The 15,499-nt window shown below is 39.0% G+C and overlaps 2 non-coding genes across 2 annotated transcripts; both read right to left on the reverse strand.

Annotated features, from left to right (window-relative positions):
• Positions 1 to 699: 699 nt before the first annotated feature.
• On the reverse strand, positions 700 to 772 carry Trnak-uuu. Its single transcript has one exon. It is a non-coding gene; the product is annotated as a tRNA-Lys (tRNA).
• A 1,992-nt stretch (positions 773 to 2,764) lies between these two features.
• Trnad-guc lies at positions 2,765 to 2,836 on the reverse strand. The gene has a single exon. It is a non-coding gene; the product is annotated as a tRNA-Asp (tRNA).
• Positions 2,837 to 15,499: the final 12,663 nt, after the last annotated feature.

Raw genomic sequence — 15,499 nt, forward strand, 5'->3', positions numbered from 1 at the left:
TGCTTTCGTTTGCAATCACTGCGCGTGCATGTCACGTCACTAGTGTGATGATGCGTGTGGAACTGACTTCGGCAGGTGGACGATTGGTTATTTAGGTGGAAATGATTGAGACACAGGGCAATGCCAGTGTTTCCTCTAAGCACTGTGTTTGTATTGTAAGTGGAGAATATGCTCACATTACCCTCGTAATCTTAGTTAATATGATAATGAGTGTCATTAGCATAATACTAAAGCAAGATAAACACCTGGTCATTTTACTGGTATTTGTGTTAAGGAAAGGTTTAGAGGAAGCGTACAAATATGGTGGGTGATCACAAAGAAAAGTTAACCAGGACAAGATTATAACATGCGAAATGGGACAATTACCATCATATTTAAGACACTGGAGGAAGTAATTAGCATATCAGAGGAAGACTAGAGTCTTCCCTGAATTTCATTCCCACACAGAGTCTACACCTGGCCAAGTTATCCTCACTGTGTAAACAATTAACCACCACACGCACAACATTATTCAGCAAACACGCCTAAAGCAACCATACTAACACAGACGATGAAGTAATAACATGAGACGTTCAGGTGAAGGGCGTCACTCTAGGTTTGGTGTTGTGTGGGTTCTACTCACTGTTGGATGCACCAAGTAAGTCACTTGAACCGTTGAAAAAAACAACAAAATTAAATAAAAGTGAACTCACCTGGCACCGCCCGAACAGGGACTTGAACCCTGGACCCTTAGGTTAAAAGCCTAATGCTCTACCGACTGAGCTATTCGGGCTTATGGGCATTATCTTCAGTAGCAGCGTGCACACTGTTATAGCTGTGAATTTCATTGACGATCTTTTGTTGGTCACCATACAGCATATGAAATAGAAGTAACAAAAAATACAATATCATTTAGCGAACTGACTAATTTCATCACACATCCACTTCCTGATTGAAACATTTCGATGTCATCATTAAATTTCTGAGAAAAGGAATCCATAAAACAGCTTAAGATTTTATTTTAAAACCAAAATCTCTACTGATATCCTTTATTGTTGCAATTACTCCGCCCTCTCCTTTACCCTCTCTTCATTATTTTTTTAAATTTATTTTTCCTCCTCCTCCTCCTCCTCCTCCTCCTCCTCCTCCTCTTCCTCCTTTTCTTTCATCGCTGCTGCTTCCTCAGCCCCTACAGCCAAAATCCAGTAATCATCCAACATTTTAGAGGAAAAAGGAGATAACGAAGGTTTGAAGAATGATAGAATAAAAGCAAAAACTTTATTTCTTTACAAAAAGTATTAACGGATTATAATAATTTCATAAAAGTTATAACAAAAATAGTCGCATCGCTTACATTTAAAACGCTATTTTATACAAATTAGTGAAATGTGAAAATCGTCTTACAATTATGGTTTGATTAAACTTTTTTTCATTCTTTTATAATATTTCTTCTGAAATAAACTGATCCTTCTTCCCTTCACTAATAAAGGAAAGACTTTCTAGAGTGGTCAATGTCGCTTCTCAATACACACAGTGCAGTAATGATTGCAGCCCTACTTAACCTCATCAAAGTTCCTTACCTAACGGAGTACTAATAAATCCAATCAAAAATACTTCATGGCATTAGACTTCATGAAACATAAATTGTAAATTTTCTGCACTTATTTCTTCTGATTAATGTCCTGATGGTAACGCGGCTGATCGTTTCAATGTCAAGAGGGCAATATTTCGGCTCTCGGGGCGGGTGATCATATGGAACTCAAAGATTTTCACGTTATAGATCTGCCAAGAGAGAAAGTAGAAAGTCGTGTGCAACGAGCCCGCTGGAGGAGGGGAGGCATGCAGTTATCAAGATCGAAGGAACAGTTACCGTGAGAATAGCGGTAGGAAACAACAAGAAATGCTTCACGGCAGCAAAGTGAGGGGCTGAGGACAGTCAGTCAGAGGAAAGGAGTTCATGAAGAGAATTGCTTCTTATTTAATTTCATTTAAAATATTTGATAAACAGGAGCGCTTATTTCAAAAAGTAAAAAAAAAAAAAGTTGTCCCTGATTACTTTATCAATAATGTAATGCTAGTAATAAAGATAAAATGGTAATGATGAATAAATATAAGGTAGCTAAGTTTCTGTAACGGCTCCCATTAATTTACAAACCCCAGATGTGTGACCGACATGTTTATTATAGTTACTCGTGAGTTTTTTTTATCACTTTCCTTCTGTACAGGGTAGAATTAGCTGTTCCAGTTACTTAAAGCTTCACCGGAGTTTACTGATTTCTTGAAAAGTATTGAAAGATGTTTGCAAAATTGGAATGGTTTCTTTTTAGACTAGTGATGCTGTACAGTTTGGTTTATGGGTTTCGTTAGCTTTCACTTTGTTAATTGCGTAATTTATTTGATCTTTTGATATGTCGTATGTTGTTACTGGTTCAGGCATTTCATAAGTGCCTTCATCCACTGTCTACACAAAGTAATCACATAATGTGTCAAGTATCGCGATGTCTTCGGCTACAAGATAACGCGGATGATGCTCATGTGGAGTGTGATCACTTTTTCTTTCGCAAAAATAATTTTAAAATTCCTTGTGATTGGATTTACTAATATTTGCAATGGATTATTTTAATTTGGTTGTCACGGTTTCGCCAACCAGTATTGTTCTTCATCTTATATTTTAAAATTTTCGTTTAAGTTGAAAAACACTTGCTACGGCCAGTTTTTTTTTTTTTTTTTTTTTTTTTTAGCAATCATGACTCGATCTGATTATTTCATAAAAGGAATTGAGATACTCCCCGACGGGGAATCGAACCCCGGTCTCCCGCGTGACAGGCGGGGATACTAACCATTATACTACCGAGGATCTCAAGAACTGTAGAGAAGTACAAAGGATACAAAATGAAAGAAAAAAGGGGTCCAGGCTAGGAAGGTGTTTGTTACAGGTGGAAGTTGACAGCAGGGAGAGAGAAAGGTTCCTGTGGTGCCCTTGAGGCTTTCCGTCTCGTGTAACAGAGACAAAGAAAGGCTTTTAGGAGTGTTTCAAATGCACAACGTATGATCATCTAAGAACTAAATAAAAGAACACTGAAAGGAGAGAGCGTGGGCAGACGGGCTGGATAAGAGTTAAGATGGTGGAGAGAGAGAGAGAGAGAGAGAGAGAGAGAGAGAGACAGAGGAATAATCTTCTTGATGGTAGTTTTTCGAGTAGCTAAAATGTGTGAAATTACCGGCCATGGGTACGCACACTGAGAACTATTCACTCCAAACAGGAATACATGCGCCTATACATTATTCACAGTACATCTGGTGACACAGGTACATACACAGGCATGCGGGGAATGAGATGGAAGCTGGAAGATGAAACTATTTCTTCCGGGATCTTTATCACACAGGACTCTTCCCTCTCCGTCCCTTTTCATCAAAGACCTTTCGCTACCTACTCTTTCATACAAATTTCCTGCCGAGGCTGGTCCCTTCTTGTCGTTCTCTATAGATATTTTCCTCCCGCTTCATTTTCCTTCCGGGTTTCTTCTATGCGAGGCTTTCATTTCTCCCTTAAAGCTTTCATTTCCTGCCTCTTCTCTCCCTAGTCTCCATCAGTGACCCCTTCACCTCAAGCCTCATGTGCACACGCCCACTCAGACAGTATTCCTTCCTCGCCTCTTCCCCTATGCACGAGGGAAGTTCTCGCTTAAATTGTTCTTCGTTCTCTCTCGTCCTTTTTTTTCTCTCAGATCCTGCAGGTGAGGCTTCTTTTCCTTCACTTTGGAGGATCAGGTCAAATGCAGATGACAAACAGCAAGACATCGCAGGAACACAACACTATCAAACCAGCTGGTATATGTAAATGTTGTCCGGTGTACATGTAAGAAGAAAGAAAAATGAAACGTTGAAGTGTGTGTGTGTGTGTGTGTGTGTGTGTGTGTGTGTGTGTGTGTGTGTGTGTGTGTGTGTTTGAGTTAACGTGCATTTGTTTTTTTTCTGTAAAGTTTTCCCCTACCACCCCATGCTAAGCTCTTATTTTATGTTCATGGCCTGTAGCGACGGAAGGCAATCATGCTGCAACTACTGGTATTGTTTCCTTTTGGATGTTTGGATGTTAGCCTTAACATTTTGTAGAGGTGTGGTCACCCCTGCCCTTGGGGACGCCGGTAGATTTTTATAGTGACTCTTCCTACCCCTCCCATACCTACCCACTGCAGTCCCCATTGATGCAGGGTTGGGAAACATGTGGGTACTATTCCGGCATGGCTTTTTTAACCTTGACTCGGACTAAGATAACCTGTATCACCATCTGGCCTAGTTGATGTATTACCATTCATTTTATTTATAATAGCATGAGAAAACCTATATGATTGCCTTTCTCATTTGATTACATTTAAATCCTTATAAATAATAGAATGTTCAAAATTTTCAATATAACTTTTACTCTCCGAATGTCATTATATTATTGTAATTTTCATGTTATGTAGACTAGTAGTTGTGCTACCGAGACAGGTATGGCCAGACACTTGCCAAGATGATCTGATTAACTTATACTTTTCTCTACCGCACAAGTTATCAGTCACACTTCTTCCTCCCACAGATGTGAGGCGAGATATATATATATATATATATATATATATATATATATATATATATATATATAGATATAGATATATATATATATATATATATATATATATATATATATATATATATATATATATATATATATATATATATATATATATATATATATATATATATATATATACAGGACGGAGGAAAGTGAGTGTTATGTTGTAAAAACCACGCACAGCGATTTGGTATTTTCCTGCTTTACTGGTCTTCCACATACGCAGTAGTGATGTCAGCTGATGTTAAGACTGTGACTGACTGTCTAGTGAATGGGTTTCCCGTAAAACCCATTTACTTGTAATAACCCTTGAATCATTTAGCTATATAGAAGATGAGAAAGATGAATTTTTGGAGTTAATTTGTGTTCGATGCCAGAAGTATATAATAGACCAGGTGAGATTTAACATTTCTTCATATAAAATTTTGGCAAGTTTTAGGAGTGTTTTAAGTACGCATTTGAATGATGATGATTTTCAAAATACATTCACTATGGAGGGAATATAACATAAGCAACCTCCTACATGACTGATATAAGGATTTGAATTGTGTTCCAGAAGATTTTACCATCCTTTGAGCGCCTTCAAAGTTAGAACAGTTAACGATTAACTTGCAAGACATTAAAAGTTTACCACTTCAATACTGTTTCTTTCACGGAGTCTCCTTTCATGTTCACTTTGCTTGTGGTAAAAGTGGAAGAAGGAGCAAATATAAAGAAAATCGATCTATTACCAATATCTATAGCGCGAAGTTTGGTTTGAGCAAATGAAAAAAAAAAAAAAAAAAAAAAAAAACACTGTGTGAGGTCTCAGCGGGATCTTCGATATGTGTATGAAGATTGATAATAATCTACGCGTGGTGGTGGCTTGGCATTCTCATGATGGTTTTAGTTTGCCTTACCGAAATGTGTCATGTGACGGCAGTTACAATTGAGCGCTATTCTTCTCTCCTCTCCACCATCCTGTCCAGGTCTGCTATTCCTTGGTTTATACTTTCAAGGAATGTCTCCATGAACTTTCTTTCTCTGTGTTTCTTCAGCTTTTTCCTTCAACTCTTCTGTGAACCCTCTTCAAAAATAATCCTATGGTATTTTTCCAGGGCTCAGTATATGTTCCAAAACTCCAGCTAGTCTTCCCCTTGTGCTCATCAACCTTCTCCTACCTTTCATGACTTCACTTACCTGTTTTTTTTTTTTTTTCTTCTATTTTTGTTATCTATGAAAACTCTGCATCCTCCAAAGAAAGCGCTTCTCTGTAATATCCATCTTTATTCCTTAAACTTCAAGATTCACATTCTTACAATAAACCTGACTTGAAATAATTCTGCAATAACGTAATTCTTAAAGCCATTCTTATACAGTTATCTTTACATCTTTTTTCACTGTTTCCTTTGACACAGTACATACTTCACAAATATATAGATTTACTATTTAATCTACTATCATCCAATACATAATCATACTCTCTCTCTCTCTCTCTCTCTCTCTCTCTCTCTCTCTCTCTCTCTCTCTCTCTCTCTCTCTCTCTCTCTCTCTCTCTCTCTCTCTCTCTCTCTCTCTCTCTCTCTCTCTCTCTCTCTCTCTCTCTCTCTCTCTCTCTCTCCGGTTTGCTATCTCTAAAAGTCAGCTTCTTCTTTTTTTATGATAAGGCCTCTTTTCGGTGGATCAAGTACCATCTGCCGAGAGAAATGTATCATTCATCTAATACATAATTATTCTTTCAGTTTCTCTCTTCATTTTGTCATCTCGAAACGTCCACATAGTTTTGATTTATTTTCAGACGTTTTTCCATTGGCTTCTTTCAATTCAACAATAATTCTTTGTCCATAATCAAAAACAGATATCTTTGGAAAGTACACAGCCATACCCTACTCATTCAGACTCTTTTTACTTCATTTTCCCAGCCGCTCTCTGATTCTGATACAAACTTAGGGTCTTTTATGTTTGGAGGTCGCCACTAATTTCTAACCAAATTTTCATCATTAGTACAGTTTTTGGTGCTGAATACGAATATGACATTCATTTTCTCGAGAATTGAAAGATAGGCGTAGTGGCGGCGAGTAGAGATAAGGCACATATCTAAAAAGGTTAGGTTAGGTTGGGTTAGGGTTGGGTTGGGTTGGGTTAAGTTAAGTTAGGTTAGGTTAGGGTTAGGTTAGGTAAGGTAAGGTTAGGTTAGGTTAGGTTAGGTTAGGTTAGGTTAATTCACCTCTCTTAGATAATTGTTGAAATCAACTGTAGTAGCACGACATATCCTCAATTCGTCCTCACAGTATTTAATGCTGGAATACTCTTTTGTCCAGGAATAAATGAAGACGATGATTTTCTTCAATGGAATGGTACTGCCATCAAGCCAAGTGTTTTTTCTCACTGAAACTTTATCACGGCAAGCTCTCTTGTAACACATCCACGATACACTTTCGTTTGATTTTTTATCATTTGATGTTTCTTTTACACCTTTTCTCTTTTCTATGATATTAAAGTTCTGCAGAAATTTAACAGCGTCTTCTTCGGTCAAAATATTGGTAAATAACCACTGCAAGTTGTAGTTCACATCCATCTTGTCCACGGTCGTCTCAAACGTGCCGCGTGACACCCGACTGTGTATTGTTGCGCCCGTTAATTACTATTGCATGAATTAATGCGCGTCGCAAGTTAGTGCGCATTAAATCATTTTTCGAGAAAATAAATGTCATATTCGTATTCAGCACCAAAAACTGTATTAATGATGAAAATTTGGTTGAAAATTAGTGGCGACCTCCAAACATAAATGATCCCAAACTTAAGCTCAACTTAGTAATATCCTTATCATCCCTTTTCCTTCAGTATATCTACTACTTCCATATGTCATTCTGTAACCAATGCCTCTTCACCTTCACACACACACACACACACACACACACACACACACACACACACACACACACACACACACACACACACACACACACACACACACACACACACACACACACATGTCATCCTTACACAACCCTCCTTACGTCAAGCTCCCTCTTTTCTCTCGAGTCTAAAATACCTCTTGAGTTGAGCTGCTCTTGGCGGCACTGCTGACTGCTGCGGGCGCCTCTGCTGTTATTGCTGTTGGCGAGCTGCTGCGGATTCGAATATTGGAGTTTTGTCGTTGGTTATTATTCTTTATTTTTTCCTTTACTTATTTGCAGCGCTGCATAATTTGATTCGGTCGCATTTCGTGTCCTTTGTGCATTTCACGACATTTCTCTCGCGTCGGTTCCCAAAGTTTTCCTGTCAAGGAAGAAATATTATCGTGTTGTGTCGCTGGGTAGTGGCGGCACGAGAGAGAGAGAGAGAGAGAGAGAGAGAGAGAGAGAGAGAGAGAGAGAGAGAGAGAGAGAGAGAGAGAGAGAGGCTGGTCTGGCGAGGATTTCTGTTAGGCAAGGAGTGTAATTCTTGCATCACTACTACTACTACTACTACTACTACTACTACTACTACTACTACTACTACTACTACTACTACTACTACTACTACTACTACTACTACTACTACTACTACAATAATAATAATAATAATAATAATACCATCTGGCTGAGAAAATAGTGCGACATTATCTTTTGGATTGTAAAATATGTATTCTTCGTTATTAACCTCACGAGTGGACGAGGTACAATTGAGTTTCGCAAGTCAGTAATGCACCTGGCCCGCCTTGGGAACACATACTCAGACGGATACAGCAGCCACGAGCATAGCACCAGAGAGAAATGACGGCTCGTGTGTGTCATTCTACAGAGTGGTGCATAGTTCATGTGCTTTGTATTCAGTTACTGCCACACGTGTGCTTGTTGTATACCTAGCTGGCTCTCAGGAGGGACATTGCCATTTCTTCCTGTTTTCCTTTGTGTTGTGTGCACCACCACCACCACCACCATCCCCTCAGCTTTACCATCGCTACTGTCACTACTGCCAGCTTTTCTATTATTCTTACTACTTCTACTTTTACATCTAGTACCATCGCCACTACTATTGTTATTTCTGCCACTAATACATCTACCTCTGTTTGTATTACTAGTATTCTATCACCACTGTTTTTACGTCTTCAGTCACCAACTATTAATAAAAGTAATAGAGAAATAAATCAATAAATAGGGAACTAAATAAACTAGAGTAAAGCAATTGCATAGCGTCAGAAACAACATTATAGCCTTGAGCAGCAAGAATAGCAGCAGCAGTAACAGTAGCAGTAGTGAATTAGTGCAAGAAACAAAGTAATGGCCTGCTTTATTTCTCCACTTCCCAACTGTGAATGCGTGCCTAAACATCTATTTGCACTGGGAAGGAGGGATGAAAACTTTAGGACTCATCAAGCAAGACAACACTAATTCTGCACCACCAAATAAGACAGAGAGAGGAAAAAAGCACAGGAAAATATGTAAAGTAAATACTCATGGTACTGCTCTACCACTGATATTAAAGGAGATAAGACTGTGGTGGTAGTGATAGGAAACGAAAATATACAGTAGCAGAATTATTATCATTACAATGTTGACTGGAGATGAAGAAAAGATAGTAAGGAGCAGAAGGGGTGAAAATAAACAGCACCAAGACTTTTATCATTACTGCGCTGTTTGGTGATCAAGAAAGGTAGTAGTAAGGAGCTGTAAAAGTGAAAACAACAGAACCTTCAGACCTTTGTAGAATGTTTATTTAGAAGGAAAATGTCTGAATTATAAAAAGGTTACCGAGATAGAACTCTGGTTTCCCTTCAAAACGCATAAATCTTTCTGAGTTACCAAGAGTGCAAATTTAGGTGAGAGGGTTTACGTTAGAGGAGAGAAGAGTAGTAACAAAGGATTAGAAAAGTGATTGTAATGGCGGTGGTAGTGATTATACAAAGGAAAACGAAAAAACAGCAGATATTTTAGACCTTTGTTTTATTATTTCATACTGAAGATGTTAAATTATGAATGGCTACCGTGACTGGAAGAGTAGTAGTAGTAGTAGTAGTAGTAGTAGTAGCAGTAGCAATAGTAGTAATAGCAGTAATAATAGGAGGAGGAGGAGGAGAAGGAGAAGGAAGAGTAACAAAGGAATCCAGAATAATATTAGAAAACTTATTGGCTCTTATGAGATGTATATGATAAGCAGCACCATCTGATATAAAGTTAGAACCTGAGATATTAAAGGAAAAGGCTATCCATCCACTCGCTATTCCTTGTTCATTCGTGGCTCGCAGAACAGGAAGAAAGCTATGTTAAGTGGGATTTCCATAAGAACAAATTGAAGACTTCCACCACACACACTATTACCAGTTCAGAGTAAAGAGTGCCATACCGTCACCACCAATGGAAAAATAATGAAATATGTAAATGAGTAAATTGACGAGTTAAACATTACAGAAAATACCATTCAGGAAAACTTAATTGAATTTTGCCACGATAACGACTAATATTTGAATTGCTGATTGGCGAGTCTTAAGTGCTTCTCTAATGGAGTATTCGTGGAAGCTGTAACAGTTATACGTTCGAGGGCTAAGAATTCCAGATAGTCACGACGCGATTGGAGAACAAGTATGCTGTTTATTTTGGTGAGAACTTTTTTATGGAGCGTCTTGAAACAAAGTGCCGGGTGTTCAAAATCTTATCGTTCACTAGAAAATAATCTTACGCATGGTTCACGTTTCGAAATTTAGGAAACACTTCTATTGCTTCCTCTGCTTTATTTATTTATTCAATTTTTTTTTTATTTCCACACACATTTGTTGAACGTCGCTCGTGCTTCCTTTACGTGAAAAAAAAGCCTAAACATCCTCCATTTCTCTCAACCTAACTCCTATTTCTACTTAACCATATTTTTTTACATTATTCTTCCTTGTATTCTAAATATATATATATATACTATATACAACTACCAGAAAGCATTTACGGAGCCAAAAACGGAGCCAAATCAGAATATTATTAACATTTCGCATATTATAATGAGGTCTGCCACTCTGAACAATGGGGACTCGAGTCTAAATCACTTGGTATTATGGGCCGTAGAAGGAGGATTAAGATTAGGATTACTTGGCAGCGGAGGAGGAGGCTAGCGACGAAAGAAGAAGACAAGAATTAAAGGGAGATTGAAGGAGAGTGTAGATGTTGCAGTGAAGAGGAGCAAGAAAAGCTGGATGAGGAGAAGAAAGAAGAGGAGGGAGAATAGAAGAAGAAAGAGTGGGGAAGAAAAATAAAAGGAATAAAGGAAAAAAGAAAAGGAAAACAGAAAGAAGGGAAAAATGAAGAGGAAGCAAAAGAAGAAAAGAAAGAGCACACACACACACACACACACACACACACACACACACACACACACACACACACACACACACACACACAACCTAGCGATATTGACAAAGTTTTTTCTCATCTGAAGTTAACTTTTTTCCCTTCTCATCCCTCTCTCTCTCTCTCTCTCTCTCTCTCTCTCTCTCTCTCTCTCTCTCTCTCTCTCTCTCTCTCTCTCTCTCTCTCTCTCTCTCTCTCTCTCTCTCTCTCTCTCTCTCTCTCTCTCTCTCTCTCTCTCTCTCTCTCTCTCTCTCTCTCTCTCTCTTTGTGGTCTGCCTCTCCTTTTCCCTGCCAGCCAGCTAGCCAGCCAACCACCACCACACTGTTATATAATCACGGACGAGGCGTGAATGAGTGCAGCTGTGTGGATCTTACAAATGAAACCACCACCACCACCACCACCACTGCTACCATGCGCCGTAACTCTGCTTATCTGAGAGAAGGAAAAAAAAAGTATATAAATAAGAGCAATAAAAAAAAAAAAAAACCACAATATAATGAGATCTAATAATCACCTAATTATTGGATGCACTAATGACAAGGAACCGAAATAGGAATAATTTAGTAGCGCAGCTCTCTCTCTCTCTCTCTCTCTCTCTCTCTCTCTCTCTCTCTCTCTCTCTCTCTCTCTCTCTCTCTCTCTCTCTCTCTCTCTCTTTCTTTCTTCTTTCTTTCTTTCTTTTCTTTCTTTCTTTCTTTCTCTCTCTCTCTCTCTCTCTCTCTCTCTCTCTCTCTCTCTCTCTCTCTCTCTCTCTCTCTCTCTCTCTCTCTCTCTCTCTCTCTCTCTCTCTCTCTCTCTCTCTCTCTCTCTCTCTCTCTCTCTCTCTCTCTCTCTCTCTCTCTCTCTCTCTCTCTCTCTCTCTCTCTCTCTCTCTCTCTCTCTCTCTCTCTCTCTCTCTCTCTCTCTCTCTCTCTCTCTCTCTCTCTCTCTCTCTCTCTCTCTCTCTCTCTCTCTCTCTCTCTCTCTCTCTCTCTCTCTCTCTCTCTCTCTCTCTCTCTCTCTCTCTCTCTCTCTCTCTCTGTGTGTGTGTGTGTGTGTGTGTGTGTGTGTGTGTGTGTGTGTGTGTGTGTGTGTGTGTGTGTGTGTACCGTAAATTGATTAGTTTTGGTAGTTACGTTTGATGTGATAAGTAAAACACATCTCACCAATTGTTGGCTTCTTCAGTACACACAAAATATAAGCATGTTATCTGTAAATAGAGAAAATAATAATATAACATAACTGCCCCAGTATACCTACATATTATAACATATATATCATTTATTAAATTATCAATTATTATATCAAGTTAGAAGTTATCACCAATACACACCTGGTAGGGACGAGTTCTTGTTAGAGAGTGAAGGGAAGCTATTCCTCACCTTAACCGCTAACTACTGATTTTAATGACCACAACGTTGATATGCATAGTTACGATCTTTCAAGGACGATACGGGAAACACAGGAGGGAGTGGATATGTATTGGCAGAGAGAGAGAGAGAGAGAGAGAGAGAGAGAGAGAGAGAGAGAGAGAGAGAGCAGGTAGGTCGGTAGGTAGGTGGGCAGAACCGTCCCAGGGAAGATTATTAAAGGTGAAGTATCTAGCGAGTCTCAGGTGAAGCAGCGGCGGCGGCAGTGGTGGTGGTGGCGGTGGTGGCGGTGGCAATGGTAGTGGTGGTGGTGGTGGTGGTGGTGATCAATTGAGGGGAAGGAGTGAAAGGACGAAGGGAGAGGAGGAGAAAGGAATGAAAGGGAGGTAGAAGGAATGAGAGAACACGGGAAATGCAGTAATGAGAAAGGAAGAAAGGAAAAAAAGAAGATAGATATAGATAAAGTTAACTGTTGATTGGATGAGATTAACAGAGAGAGAGAGAGAGAGAGAGAGAGAGAGAGAGAGAGAGAGAGAGAGAGAGAGAACGCCTACAGATTGAAAAAGTCATGCAAGAGTTCGAAGCTCACAACCTTATCTATAATTTTCTCCAACTTTAGACTCAGCGGCACACACACACACACACACACACACACACACACACACACACACACACACACACACACACACACACACACACACACACAAGAAGAAGAGAACGAACCAAATGCGTTCTACTTTTCCATGCCTCAAATCCTCCATCCTGTCTCTCTTCAACGGAATTCCGACTCGATCAAACTCCACTACTGACAGGCTATGACGAGGACAACGAACGCTCACTCTCTCTCTCTCTCTCTCTCTCTCTCTCTCTCTCTCTCTCTCTCTCTCTTTGCTTTTACCTTTTTTCTCTTATTTTCCTTCCTTTTTCTTTATTTTCGTCGCCTTTGGTGTCCTTATTCTTTCCTCCTTACCTTTGCTTTCATTTATTTTTTCCCTTCCTTCTTTCCTTCACTTCCTTCTTATCTTCCTTTCATTTCCATTTCCTTCATTTGATTTCACATCCTTTTTTCCTTTTCTTTAACCCCAATTTTCTCTCTCTCTCTCTCTCTCTCTCTCTCTCTCTCTCTCTGCCTCGTTAACCCCTCCTAGTTCGACACGGAGCAGCTGTACGCGTCATTGCATTCTCTTAATTAGTTGGCCTAGAGCTTGCTGGCAATGCTATACCAACGCCACGCTCGCCCACACCTCCGTCTTGGGTTGGTCTGGTGTCTGAGCTGCCTTGCTTCTCAGAGCTCATGGTTCTGTAACGTTTATTGATTTTTAACTGACTTTTGATTAATATTTTCACTGTGGCATGAAAAAAATTGATATCAGAAGGTTATTTATTTATTTATTTATGTCTTTTTTTTTTTTTTTGCGTGGTTTTAAAGATTAGGTGTGACTGTAGGAAGTAAGTAGTAAGTAGTAAGTGTTGAAAAACGTCTACATGAAAGTGAGAAGGGATTGAAAAAGAGTGAATTTTAAGATTTTTACATGGTTTCAAAGACTCACTGCGGCTGTAGAAGTAAGGGAGTCTTTAAGCAATTAACTGCGGTACGAAAGAATTAACACTAGGAGTAATGCATGTAATTTTTATCAGCAAGCGTCTACATGAAGTACTAAGGGATTGAACAGAATGGTTATTAAAATTTTTACATGGTTTTAAAAGACTAGCTGTGGCTGCAGGGGTAAGGATATCTCTGAGTGATTAACTGCAGGACGAAAGAACACTAGAAGTAATGTATGTAGTCTTGAAAAACGTCTATGTGAAATTGTTGAGAGATTAAGCAGTTGAGTTTTTACGTTGTTTTAAAGATTGGATGGATATTCAGAGCATTTCTATTTTTTTTGTTTTAGTCGGTTTTATTTATTCGGCTGGTCTTTTCTACTTATTTTTTTACTATTTTCCCTGGTCCGATACCTTTTTACATAAAGATAAATAAATAAATAGAAAAATATACAAGTATCTTTGAAGAAAAACCTGGACCTTTTTCTCTTATCTTTTATTTTTTATTCATTTATTTTTTTTTTTTAGGAGAAAGAGCACTACGAGCAGGGTTTCATTTTTTATTTAATTATTTTTTTCATGATTAATCTCCTCTTTACGTTAAAACAGAACCGCGTGTCAACTGTGTATTTATAGTAATTTTTAACATTGCTAGTATGTTCCAAGGCTATTACTGTCAGAGCTTCTTTAAGTAACTGTCAGCTTCACCACGAAAAAAAGCGTCATTCACCTAAAATAAGATGGGATGACGTGATGCGGTTTTACTTGAATGTTTTATGTGAATGAAAATAAATGGTTTGTTGCGGAGAAGCTGAGTAGAATGTGCAAATGTTCTCTCTCTCTCTCTCTCTCTCTCTCTCTCTCTCTCTCTCTCTCTCTCTCTCTCTCTCTCTCTCTCTCTCTCTCTCTCTCTCTCTCTCTCTCTCTTTCTCTCTCTTTCAAGGGGCATCGATAAAAAACACTAATATTACCTAATAGATCAAGCTGTTTAAGAATGCAAGCTGATTCAGTGTTTAATGTTACATATGGTTCAATCAAAATCAAAATCTCTTGAATTAATATAGTAAAGTCCCATCTAAGAGTATTACGTAAGAAATCATTGTCTATGCTTGAAATCTATAACTAACTACAATTTTCATCGTATGTCGCCAAATAGAATGTCATCGTGTAGTTTTCTCACTAGACAGTCTTGCTTAATTCTTTGCCAATCAATACCTTATCTTTTGCACCAGCACTCGTCACTATCTGTCAACCACGGACGACAGAATACTCCATCCACTTAAGCTATTGCGAACGTCCAACCTCACCTCTACTTTTTTCTCTCTTCTTCGTTCTCTCTCTCTCTCCTCTTCCTTCTCGTCCTTCTCCTCATCTTGATTACTCTCGACCACCATCACCTCTTCAAATAGCCGTTTTTCCTTCTTTATCCTCTCATTCTCCTCCTCGTCGTTCTTTTCCTCCTCCTTCTCTTCTTATTCTCCTCCTCCTCCTCCTCCTCCTCCTCCTCCTCTGCTCTCTTACTGTTCCTTACCCCGCACCCAATTCTCTTTGTGTGTGTGTGTGTGTGTGTGTGTGTGTGTGTGTGTGTGTGTGTGTGTGTGTGTGTGTGTGTGAGTGATCTTACTCAATTCACACTTCCATCACCACCTGTCACTCATCTGCTCTCCCACACTCCATCCTGCTTCCCTCCTTCTCCTCCTCCTCCTTCTTGCCTCAC

This window comes from Portunus trituberculatus, chromosome 43 (assembly GCF_017591435.1).
Source record: "Portunus trituberculatus isolate SZX2019 chromosome 43, ASM1759143v1, whole genome shotgun sequence".
Taxonomy (NCBI): Eukaryota; Metazoa; Arthropoda; class Malacostraca; order Decapoda; family Portunidae; genus Portunus; species Portunus trituberculatus.